Source organism: Mesoplodon mirus (assembly GCF_964341445.2).
Source record: "Mesoplodon mirus genome assembly, chromosome: 16".
NCBI classification, from domain to species: Eukaryota; Metazoa; Chordata; class Mammalia; order Artiodactyla; family Ziphiidae; genus Mesoplodon; species Mesoplodon mirus.
This window is the reverse complement of record NC_138992.1, coordinates 70,682,149-70,694,611: the sequence shown is the minus strand read 5'-3', so window position 1 is coordinate 70,694,611 and position 12,463 is coordinate 70,682,149. Positions and strand designations below refer to the sequence as shown.

Below are 12,463 nucleotides of genomic sequence, written 5' to 3'. Positions count from 1 at the left end.
TGTGTGTGCTTCTCTGGACTCTTTTTTATGATCAGCTTTGATCACGCTGGTGAGAACAGTGCCCTAGGAATCAGAATGACCTGGTGCAGCAGGATCACTCTCCTTTGCACTGTTGCACGGTGGAGAAATGAACTTCTTTTTTTTTTGAAATTTTTATTTATTTAGTTTTGGCTGGGTTGGGTCTTCGTTGCTGTGCACAGGCTTTCTCTAGTTGCGGCGAGCTGGGGCTACGCTTCATTGCGGTATGTGGGCTTCTCATTGTGGTGGCTTCTCTTGCTGCAGAGCACAGACTCTAGGTGCGTGGGCTCAGTAGTTGTGGTGCACGGGCTTCTCATTGTCGTGGCTTCTCTTGTTGTGGAGCACAGGCTCCAGGCACCCGGGCTTCAGTAGTTGTGGCACATGGACTCATAAGTTGTGGCTCATGGGCTCTAGAGCACAGGCTCCATAGTTGTGGTGCACGGGCTTAGTTGCTCCGTGGCATGTGGATCTTCCCGGACCAGGGCTCGAACCCATGTCCCCTGCATTGGCAGGCGGATTCTTAAGCACTGCACCACCAGGGAAGTCCCGAGAAATGAACTTCTACCTGCTTTAAAAAAAATTCTATTTATTTATTTATTTATTTAAACAAAACTTTATTTAAAATTTTGGTTACAGTTTCATTTTTGTTTTCTTAACAAGTCTACTGTTTAATCTCTCAGGATTAAAAAACAATTATTAATCTTCTAAAGAACTGAACAACACAGGAATGTCAAGGGGAAGGGCACAACTGCCCCATTCTCTGGGGGTATAGTAGCTACTCCAGTTTAACACCTAGCTTCAAAACAAAATGAATTTTTATATTTTCTAAATGAAATAAGGTACAACCACCATCTTCATCTGAGCTTATTATAACTTTCAAACACAAAGCTTCATTTTAAGCTTGGTGTAAAAAACATTTAACAGGAATGATGGCTGACCTTAGTATGTAGTGTGTATCTTACAGGAAATGTTTTTTAACAATCATAACACAGTAATAATGCCACTAATGAAGTCTTCAATTTAGAATCTGGAACATTCTTCCATCAAGGGGTGGGAGGGGGAAATTCAGTCCAATGAGTCTGTCTCAAGATCTTCATCTCTTGTTTGCTCCACTTATATTCTCTTTTCAGTAACTGGATTAATGCTTTGAGCCCAAAATGAGATTATTTTTTATTACTATAGATTACATGTTGTTTGGTGCTCAGTTTCCATTTGTTCCTCTTGCTTGCGTTTTCTATCTGCTGCTTCTTTCTCATGTTGGCCTTTCAGCATATTCCTTCTATGAGCAGTCTGAAAGTTTCTTCCACTTTTTCTCTTCTTTTCACCTTCTTGATCATCTCCTTCCTCTTCAGAATCAGAGGTTGATGTAAGCCCTGTTTTAGCTAAATTTTTCCTTTTTGATTCAACTTCTTTTTCCCCCTTTTTTTTTTATCTGGCTCTTTTCTTGGCTTACCTTCTTCCTTCTGGCCCTCTTCATCCTTTTTTTTTAGCTGCCTTTTAGGTTGTTTTTCCTCTTGCCCCTTTTTCTTACCTTTGTCTTCTTCAGTTACCATGTCACTCTCCGAAGGACAGGGCTGTTTTACCATTTGGGGTCTGCCTCTTGGTTTTGGAATCTTGACTGTAGCTGCAGGTCGTCCTCTCTTAGGACTCCCTTTTAGATTAACAGATGCTATGGCTGTAGTCAGTACGCCTGCCTCCTCGGTTTCTACTTGTTTTTCTGCCTTTCTCTTTCTCCCTCTTCTGGCAGCTTTTAGAGTGGTTATGTCAACTGCTTTAGTCACATCCTTGCTGGCGTCTTCTTCATGGTCAGTATCTTACTTTGAAACACTAGTTTCTTTTTCTTCAACTTCAACATCAGGTGATGCATTTGATTGTTTAGTTGATGCCTGTTGACTTGAAAATTTCACTTTCGGATTGTTATCTATCTCCCATAAACCTTCATTAAAGCCTTTTCATTTATTTGGTTTGCTGTACTTTTCCTTTATTTTATGAGTAAGGAAATATGTCCTTTGGGCCTAAAAAAGCAGTCTCATGAGTTCCAAAAAAGAAAATGGGTAGTTTGTTTGTGGGTGGTTTTACAGCTCCATCAGGAGCTTCATCTACCTGCTGGGGCCGCGGGCGCTGGGGCTGCGGTGGCGGGCCGGCCGCCTCTGCCCGCGTCCACGCAAACCACCTGTGCCACAAGCTGCCGCAGAGGCGTCTCAACGGCTCCGAATAGCAACCGCCGTCGCCGCTGCGGCCGCCGTCGCTGCACTGCACCCTATCTGCTTTTAAACCACTGAAATTTGGGGTTTCTTTATTAGCCCTTAGCAGCTTAGCTCTTACCCTAACTAGTACACCAAGAGAGTCTCCCTCCCTTCTTTCTATCCTTCCTCGCTTCTTTGAGCACATTCCAACAGAAGTTTAGGTTGGCTGGTCTGAAAATGAATTCATTTTCTTAGATAAGAGAATTAAAATTTCTTGAGCAGCCCATAAGGTGCCGTGCTATGTATCTGGCCTAAAAAGAGGAATAAAATCCAATTCTTATACTTGAGAATACTTGAGAAACTGATGGTCCAATGAAAGTCTTTTGATTTAGTTTTGTCTCTAGCCAGTCTGGAATTATAGAGCTGTTCAGCGGTTTAGGGACAAGATTTTGCTGAGCTTCGAAGAAGCCAGAAAAGTGCAGAAATTTGGTGGCAAATTGGTGTTTTTCTCTTGATATTCTGCAGAAAATCACATTAAGATGAAACTGAACTTTGCCCCCTCTGCCTGACAAATGAGAAGAAGGTATTCATGTCTCTGTATCTGCAGCCCTGTACTTGATCCAAGTCTCCCCACAGTAACTGAAATCGTGTTGTTGCCATTTATTTGGGTTCTTACGATGGGCCATACACTCTTTTATTTATTTATTTATTTATTTTTTGCGGTACATGGGCCTCTCACTGTTGTGGCCTCTCCTGTTGCGGAGCACAGGCTCTGGACGCGTAGGCTCAGCGGCCATGGCTCACGGGCCCAGCCGCTCCACGGCATGTGGGATCATCCCGGACCGGGGCTCGAACCTGCGTCCCCTGCATCAGCAGGCAGACCCTCAACCATTGCGCCACCAGGGAAGCCCAGGCCATACACTCTTGATGTAATTCAGCCACTTCTCTCAAGAACCTAACTGATGTTTACAGATGAGGAAGTAGATTCAGAGAGGATAACTAACTTCTCTGTCACCATGGAGACAGTGGGCGATGGAAGCAAGTTTGAAACCCATCCTGGTACCCAAAAGCCAGGGCCCCTCCTGAAAGCTCTGTTGCCTTCCATGGGAGCAGCTTTGCACTTAGATTATTCAGAGTACTGCTTCGGGCTTTTGCTTTTCACGGGAGAAATAACCTCACAGACTCTGGGTCTGCTCCCACTGCCTCCTCGGCCCCAGGCTGGAGACCAGCCTCTGTTACTCAGAAGAACTTACGAAACTCCGTAGTTCTTTATATTCAAGCATCAGCACGTCTGACTTTTGTTTTCAATGCAGAACCTGCCCTGTTTTCCCAGAACAAAAATCCAGATTCATTCTGAAAACGAAATGACGGTTGGTCCTTGGAAAACAACCCAGATCCCAGGTCCCCACTTTAGCACAATCCCAAGTCAAGGTTTTCTGGTTGGGTGCTTCCAAGCCCTGTCACACTGATAAGGGCTTTCAGACATACCAAAGCAGGGGAAAATGAAAGAGACCCTTTCTTTCTCTTGTTGTTCCAGATCAGATAACATTGCCTGATTAGTTCCTCCACCACGAATTCACACCGCATGTACCCACACGCCAGCCCTCTGCTCACAGGCCATCAGCTGTATTGCTTCCTGCACAATAATTCACATTTTGCTTCCTGCTTTTCCTTCTCCACCTCTGTTTCCGGCTCCTCCCCCTGAAGTAGCAAAGTGCCTGCAAAGAAAATGTGTCAACAGGTGAAATTTATAGGAGTTTCTTGGCCCACACAGAAATGTGAACCACAGGTATCCCCAAAGGAGAGATTTTCTTACCCAGACACTTACCCTCTTGAATATGCCCCGATTCTATTCACATGTGGGTTCTCTAGAGACACCGGTTATCTTTTGGATGGAATCAGAGTGTGGAGCTCCCGTTTGGGAAGAGAGGCTTTGATGAAGGCCAGTTGGGATTATTTAGTTGCGGTTACAGAAAAGCCCAACCCAAACGGGCTTAGTCCAAATGGGAATGTATTGACTCAAAAGCTGAAAGAGGATGCTACCTACAGACAGGGCTCAATTCAGGGCTCAGGCTTACCGTTGGCATCTGCCAACTTTTAAAAACTTTATTCCTTTGTTCTGCCTTCCACTGCGTTGACTTTAGCCTTGGGTTTTCTGGGTACCAGAAAGGGCCCTGCTAGCCCACCCATTCTCTTATGTTTTAGGTTAAAGGTTATGAGTGAGAGTCTCTTCCCCAGAAGGTGCAGTGAAAATGTCATTGCATTTCATTGACTCTGACTAGGTCACATATGATCCATGCAGATCAAAGGATGGGGAAGTGAGATATGCCGATGGCTTAGGCCTTGGTTACAAGCGCCACTCCTGGGGCTCGGTGTGGAGTCCGCTTTAATGGGACTGCATGGAAATCGAGTACAGTCACCAGGAGGACTCCGGCACTGTTCCCTGCAGTGTGTGTTGCCTTATAAGAAACGGTGCATAAGCGTCACATAATGTTTTGTGTCCACTGCATAAGCCAGCTCCATACCTTGAAAATAGCCAGCATCTGCTTACGTAAAATAAGAATTTACACCCAAAGCCAAGCTGACTGGGGAAAGGTTACTTACTGATTTAAATTCCAGGAGTCAGGCTAGTTCGCCAAAATTCTGAAGCAAGTGGGTCAGTATAGAAAACACTCAAAAATTCCTCAACGTCTACAGCAGGACTGTCTTATATTCTTTAAAGCATGAAGAGCCTCCACTGGTTCGGTATTGAAGACTATGGCAATGAGCCTTTCTTATCGGTTTCATTGAGTTTTTGTTTTCTAAGAAGACTCTGATATTTTAGTTATAAAGACCTCTGTAGCCTGATCAGTTTGGTTCTGGAGGGAGTGGAAGGGTTTATGGCAGAAACGTGGGAGGTTGTTGGAAGTATTTTGACTATATTATGATACACACACCAAAAGATGTTCTCCTATAATGTTCTCTCTTCCAGTCATTCAGCTTCCTCCTACGTCTTTCTAAATAAACATCTGGAATTAGGTTATTCATTCTTCTTGTCAGCTCTCAACGTTAAATATTCATCCTTTTAGCCACTGAACAATTGTTATTGGTTATGAACCTCCTTTCTTCAAACACTTTATTGTTGATTGTGCATCAGACCCTCTCTAAGCACGTCACATGCATTATTTCATTTATGCTTCATAACTACTGTATGACATAGAGATTATTATTATTATTCGAATTGTATGGAAAGTGAAACAGATCCAGAAGAGGTTAAATATCTTGCCCAAGGTCACACCGTTGGAGCCAAAGATGTTACAACCATAGTATGCAAATAAAACAAAGATTTCGCCCCCGCTGCCACCAAGGTAGGGCACAGGAAGACAGACCGATAAATAAACAAGTGCATGTAATATTGTGTTTGCTGTGATAATGAGCTCCACAAGGGAAAGTGGGAGAGAGAGAGAGAAAGAGAGCGAGAGAAAGCAGTCATTTCTCTGGCCGGGGCTGAAAGATTTGAAATGGGTGTTGGGAAAAGTTCCCTAGAGGAGGCTAAGCTGAGGTGCATAATGCTTTCCAGCTACAAGGTGGGGGATGAGAAGAGCATCCCAGAGATCAGAACCCATGCAGGCAAAACACAGATGCATGATGGGGAAACGCAAGCTATCTGGCCTGGGTGGAGCCTGGGGTTCTGGAAGGACAGACGTAGGAGCAGCCAAGCGGGGCCCAGTCCATGAAGGGCCTGGTTGGGATTTGGTCAAGAGAGAGCGGGGAACTGCTGAAGGACTTTAAGAAAAAGGTGACAGTTGTTCATACCTAGGTTTTTTTTTTTTTTTTTTTCCTATTTTTCTAAATTCCCAAGCTTAAATCTTTTTTTGGGGGGGGGATTTTTTATTGTGTAAAATAAACATAACAAAACTTACCATTTTACTTGTATAATTCAGTGGCACTAAGTACATTCACAGCATTGTACAACCATCTCCACTATCCATTTCTAGAAAATTTTCATTATCCGAGAGGGAAACTCTGCACCCACTGAACAATCATTCCCCCATTTGCCCGACGACCTGCTGGATCGATGGAAGTTGCGCTGAAAAACAAGAGGAAATAAACATATAGGTCCTCGATGTACGTTAGCCCAAAGAACACTGCGATTTGTGCTTATGTAAAAGGAAAAGCGTCGGGCTTCCCTGGTGGCGCAGTGGTTGAGAGTCCGCCTGCTGATGCAGGGGACACGGGTTCGTGCCCCGGTCCGGGAAGATCCCACATTCTGCGGAGTGGCTGGGCCTGTGAGCCATGGCCACTGAGCCTGCGCGTCTGGAGCCTGCGCTACGCAACAGGAGGGGCCACAACAGTGAGAGGCCCACGTACCACAAAAAAAAAAGATAATAAAAGGAAAAGCGTCAATGATGCTGCATTTTAGGGCTGAGACTTCACGCAGTGTCTGGGGTGAGCTGTTCCTGCCAAATCAGCCAGACAACGGCGATGTTCCGTTACCACCAAGATGTCCCTCTGTGGTTTCTTATAAAGAAAGGCAGTGGGTGCCCCACATGGCTCTCAGGACTAAAACTGCTGGTGAACACCCCATGGCATCAGGTTAGCCAGCAAACACACATTGAGCACCTGCTGTGTGCATGGTGGTCAGGAGTCAGGTGCCATAAACAGAGGGGAGTAGGCAGCAATCCACAGCTTTTGAAGGAATCGTAATGTAGTCGGGGAGAAGGACAAGGACACGTCAGCCTGTGACCTCAGGTGGGGTGGAACCCCCTGACCTGTGCTGATTTACCTTTTCACTGCAGTCGGTAGAGCTCTTTACAGCGCTGAGCACATAATCAGTTTACATCAGTTTGACCCTCTTCTTTTTTTTTTGCGGTACGCGGGCCTCTCACTGCTGTGGCCTCTCCCGTTGCGGAGCACAGGCTCCGGACGCGCAGGCTCAGCGGCCATGGCTCAAGGGCCCAGCCGCTCCACGGCACGTGGGATCCTCCCGGACTGGGGCACGAACCCGTGTCCCCTGCATCGGCAGGCAGACTCTCAACCACTGCGCCACCAGGGAAGCCCTGGCACTCTTCTTGTAGTAACCATCAGACTGTTCACCCCATAACAGCAGATGCTTCATCTATTTTTGTTCATTATTGCCTCTTCGGAATCTAGCATAGTTCTTGGCACGTAGTATGTGCTCAACAAATGCATATTGAATAAATGGTTGCTATAATTATATATATATGTGTTTATACACACATACATACATATATAATACACATATGTGCACACCTACATACATATACACACATATATTAATGCTACAACACATTGTATATGTAGACTTTCACCGAACATATATATACATTCAAGGTATGGGTATATATGTACAAGTCATATTTTTTGACAAAAATAATTATCATGTATTGAGCACTTTAATTTTTATCAACAGAAACTTTTTTCAGTGTTTTACATATATCATTTTATTTAATTGTCACAAGAATCCTATGAGGATTAATTAGCTTGTTTACTTTTTCCAAAAGAGGCAAAGGAAGCACAGAGAAGTTAAGAAACTTTCCGAAGGCCACACTATTTCAGTTAGTATCAAGCCATATGTTTTGAAAGCACAAAGAAAAAATTCACAATAATCCAAACCATTTTTTCAAAAGCTCCCACTTTGGAATCAATAGCTTCTTCCAGGCCTCAGTGCTGTTTAAATATGGCTGAGACCCTGCGGCTGCAAAGCTCCACGAGCTGGGGATGTTAACTGCACGTCTGGACAGGCAGCAGTGGGTGCAGAGCTGGGTTTGTGGCCCCAGTAAGAGGCCACCATCAGGCCTCGAATGCACCCCGACAGACCCACGGTCTCCCTCCGCAGTCTAATTCGTTAGAAGACTATTTATAGACCTCAGCGCTCCTCTCAAGACAGACTCACTCTCAGTTCCTACGCCCCCTGCTCTCAGCAGACAGCTTCACCTCGTGAGTCACTGAGAAAATTGAGGGCATGCGTGTGCTTTCTGGTAACTTCCCACCCTCCACCTACAATTTACCTACACCCACGTGCGTCCTCCCAGCCTGCTCTCCAGCCGGCAAAGGTAAGGTGGCTTCCTCCCAGCCGTGTAAGCCTCTCCCAGGGTCCGTGTCCTACCCCCGCCCTTCTGGGTTTCATCTCTCATCCCTTCCCGTCCCAGGGGGCTCTCCAATCTTTAGGTCCATTTCCACGATGATGCCCCTCTGCCTGTGAAGAGGCTGCGCCCTCACCACTTTCCTGGATTCCTGCAGCGGCCTCCCAACCTGCCCTGCATTTCCACTTTGTCTCTTCCGCAGCGCAGTCACATGGAATCTTTTAAAATGCAGGGTCACAGGCAATTCCCAGCGCACTAGCTCCAACTCACCTACGTCTCACTGTTTCCAGGAATCGTATCAGGATATGAGTAACTAAGGGTGATATTCAGTCCTCTCTACTTTTCCCCTCCCTTCCTTCCTTCCCTCCCTCCCTTTGAAAGTAAGTCATTTGCATACGGGAGTAGTTATTAATAGTAACACAGCTCTCCGGGTGCACCTTGCAGCGGACTTCTCAACTCAGTCACCAGGCTTCGTCGCAAGCGCCTCTCACGCACCTCCACGTCCTCCCCGCCGCCCCCTGGCTCGGCTCCCAGCACCCCTAGAAAAGCAGGGTCACTGGGACCTCCTCGTTGCCACTGATCTTTGTTCAGTCTTTACATCCGGCTTTTGACAGCGTCCACCCTGCTTGTTTGCAGACTTCCCCGTACGCTCCCCGTTTCCCTCACAGCGCTGGAGTGGTTCCCTTTTCCTCCGTGGGCGCCTCTTGTTCGGCCTGACCCTTGAAGGCCGTGTCCCTGGGGTTCTGAGCAGAACCTCCCTGTCCTAGGTCTCTGCGCTTTCTGTAGGTGGCTTCATCCCCTGGCATATTTTGTGTGCATTCCTTATGCATGTTATACCCTTATCATTTTAGTTTCATTCGCTAGGTCTTTGAGAGCTTTAGCTGATCATTGTTGAGGTTTGCTTACTGGGTTGTAGGTATTAATTCAAGCAGAATTATAGCTTGATTTTTCTAAAATCCTTCTTTTTGTTTTATTGTCAATACTATTTCTGAGGACAGCGAGCATTTAATGACATGTTAAGATGAAGCAGCACATTTTCCCGAGTCTTCAAGAATTTTTGGTTGTGCCCATCCTCCACCCAAATACTTGCTGACCTTAAAATTTGCTCAAGTTCAGAAGCCTGAGTCCCAAACAAAAATGGCCTCTTGCTGGGGCCCGACCTCTTTGACCTACGCTGGGTGGCATCACCCATCCTCGCTTCTCTCTCACCTTCATCAGGCCTCTTTCAAACCTTTCTTCCCAGCCCCCCTGCCCGCCTCCCGCCAGAACCTAGATCCCCCTGCTGACCTGGGACCACGTAAGTGTGAAGCAGATTCTGCAAGCCTGGCTCTCTGCAGTGAAGGTGGCAGTAAAAAAGAGAAAGGCTTCCCGTCAAGGAACACCCATGAAAGAGGTTGTCGTGTTTGTTTTGTTTTCTTCAGAGAAAAGCATGCACCCACATGTTGTGCTCTAAATGAGGATATTTTTCCAGAGTGCCTCTGTGTTAGTGTCCTGTTGCCACTAGAACAAATTATCACAAACTTGACTTAATACAACACAAATTTATTTTCTCACAGGTCTGGAGGCCAGGAGTCTGGAAACAGTCTTACTGGGCTAAAGTCAAGGTGTCAGCAGGGCCGGTTCCTCCTGGAGGCTCTCTGGGCAAATCCATTTCCTTGACTTTTCTAGCTGCTGGAGGCCACCTGCATTCCTGGGCTTGTGGCCCCTTCCCCGCGTCACCCAGCCCTCTTGCCTCCCTAGTCACCTCTCCTACTTCCTCTGCCTCCCTCTTAGAATGTGATTACATTTAGGGTCCACCAGATAACCCGGGATAATCCCCCTATTTATTTTGCTTTCTTTTTTTAAATTTTTTTTTGGCCACCCTGTGTGGCATGAGGGATCTTAGTTCCCCGACCAGGGATCGAATCCGCACCCCCTGCATTGGAAGTGCGGAACCTCAACCACTGGACACAACTGGGAAGTCCCCCCGCTTTTTAAAACATATTTAATCCCCCCATTTTGAGATCCTTAATTTAATCCCAGCTGGAGCATCCCTTTGGGCATATAAGATAAATATTCGCAGATTCCAGGGGTTAGAATGTGGATAGCTTCGGGGACAGTATTTAGCAGTGTCACGCGCTGAGTTTCACCTGCGCTTTGACGACTCACTCACATATCTTTGTGTCACTTTCTTGAGTTCTGCTTTGGCCCTGGAATATTACTTAATAAGGCATTTTCCTTTATATTTGTGTATATATAATTATCATATATCATACATAAATGTATATTATACATTTATTGTGTATACATACATAAAAGTTTACTTTGAAAGTCCACCTTCAAGGTATACTGACGTGTCTTTAAGAAAGAAAACCCATGCAAAGGGTGTGGTTTCTGCACTGTCAGTGTTTGTGTTTAACTTCGTGGAAAAACCATCATGCCCATATCATGTCCTCTTTCAGCCTGTTGAAAGAGAGCCCCTGTGAGGACATGTACACCCGTCAGGGGAGTTGTCCAGGTGTCCAGGTGTTGGGCTCACTCAGGTGCCAGTAATGACACTGGTTTCTCTCCAGTCTCCAGAACTCCAAAGCCCAGAGTGGCAGATGCCCCCCACCTGCTGTTCCACTGACTGCACACCCCCAGTCACCTCCTAGTTCCCTGCCTTGTTCTTTGGTTTCCTCAGTCTTGCCCACTGCCCTCAACGCCCAGCTGGAGATATTTCCATTAAGATTCTATCCTGTAAGGACTGCCTCCCTCCTTCATGAATTTCTTCTTTGGTAATCTTACCCACTCCCATGACTGCAGCTCTCAACTGTGGGGATGACTTCCAGACCTATGTCCCTAATGGAAAATACTAAATATAAAGTATTTCTTTGATAGTTTCTCAAGTGCCTCTACTATTTCTTTTGGTTTAAGATGTTTTAATGATTATGTTTTAATTTGCAGAGGTTATATAGTTTAATGACCCACGTTGACTGAATATTTGATATGGTAGTGCTCTTATAAACATACATATAAAATAAACCGTACCTAAGGCAGTCAGGTTATCTAATTCACTTAAAAAAAGAGAAAAACCCAGAAAGACACATCCAAAATTGTGGCAAGTTACATTAGCAAAAACTTGATTTAGAGTATTAAAGTTTAGAATGGAGATTTAAGCGCAGCTAATGGGTCCATGGTCCATCCATTGCTTCCCATATATAGCACCAAAGGGGTTTTGAATATGGTGCTCCTGCAATAAATAAAATCACATTTCTCAGCTCACATCTTAGCATAAAATAACATAATACCATGCACCATAAGTATATGTTTGCTAATAAACATTTTATCTTCCAAAGAGAACTGTTTAGCTGTTGTCTTTAGGTCAAATCTCTGAAACCTCTAGGAAAATCAAGCTCAGTGAAAAGGAATAATAAACTACAAAGTGAGGGCTTCCCTGGTGGCGCAGTGGTTGAGAGTTTGCCTGCGGATGCAGGGGACACGGGTTTGTGCCCCGGTCTGGGAGGATCCCACATGCCGCAGAGCGTCTGGGCCTGTGAGCCATGGCCGCTGAGCCTGCGCGTCTGGAGCCTGTGCTCCGCAATGGGAGAGGCCATAAGAGTGACAGGCCCGTGTACCGCAAAAAAACAAACAAACAAACAAAAAAAAACTACAAAGTGAAATGATAAGGTTTTCCTTTATGGAAGCCTATATATTTCTGGTATTTGGCTATCATTTTTAGCTGATAATATCATATTGATAATATGTTTTTATTGATAATATTATATTGATAATATAATAGTTGATAATATATTAATAACATTATATTGTGGTATTTGGCTATCTTTTTTATTGATAATTTTATATTAGTTTTTGGCATTTCCTCTGATTTTTATATTTATTACGTTTGTGGTGGTAGTGGAGGTGGGGTGGATAATAATAGTTGCCTTGTAGGTTTGTTTGTAAAAACAAATATGCATTTAAAGTTCCTGGCACTTAGTAGGCATTTACCAAGTGTTAAATGAATAAATACTGGGAGTTCAGAGAAAGGAACTATTATTCCCAGCTTGGCTCAACAAAGAGAGCTCCTATCGGGCTGTTTGATCTTCGAGAATCAGGGGTGGGGGGGCCCACTTTTGAAACAGAGAATCACATCCTCTCTTTAAAAATGCTCTTCTGTGTCTTTTTCCTCTTGTTCAATAGGGCATATGTGGT

The 12,463-nt window shown here is 45.0% G+C and overlaps 1 pseudogene across 1 annotated transcript; it reads right to left on the bottom strand.

Moving 5' to 3' along the window:
- Window positions 1-759: 759 nt before the first annotated feature.
- LOC309792009 (PC4 and SFRS1-interacting protein-like) lies at window positions 760-9,096 on the bottom strand (annotated as a pseudogene). The gene is made up of 2 exons: window positions 8,957-9,096; window positions 760-2,191 (listed from the first exon to the last, which is right to left on the bottom strand). The product of its transcript is annotated as a PC4 and SFRS1-interacting protein-like (transcript).
- Between the last annotated feature and the right edge of the window lie 3,367 nt (window positions 9,097-12,463).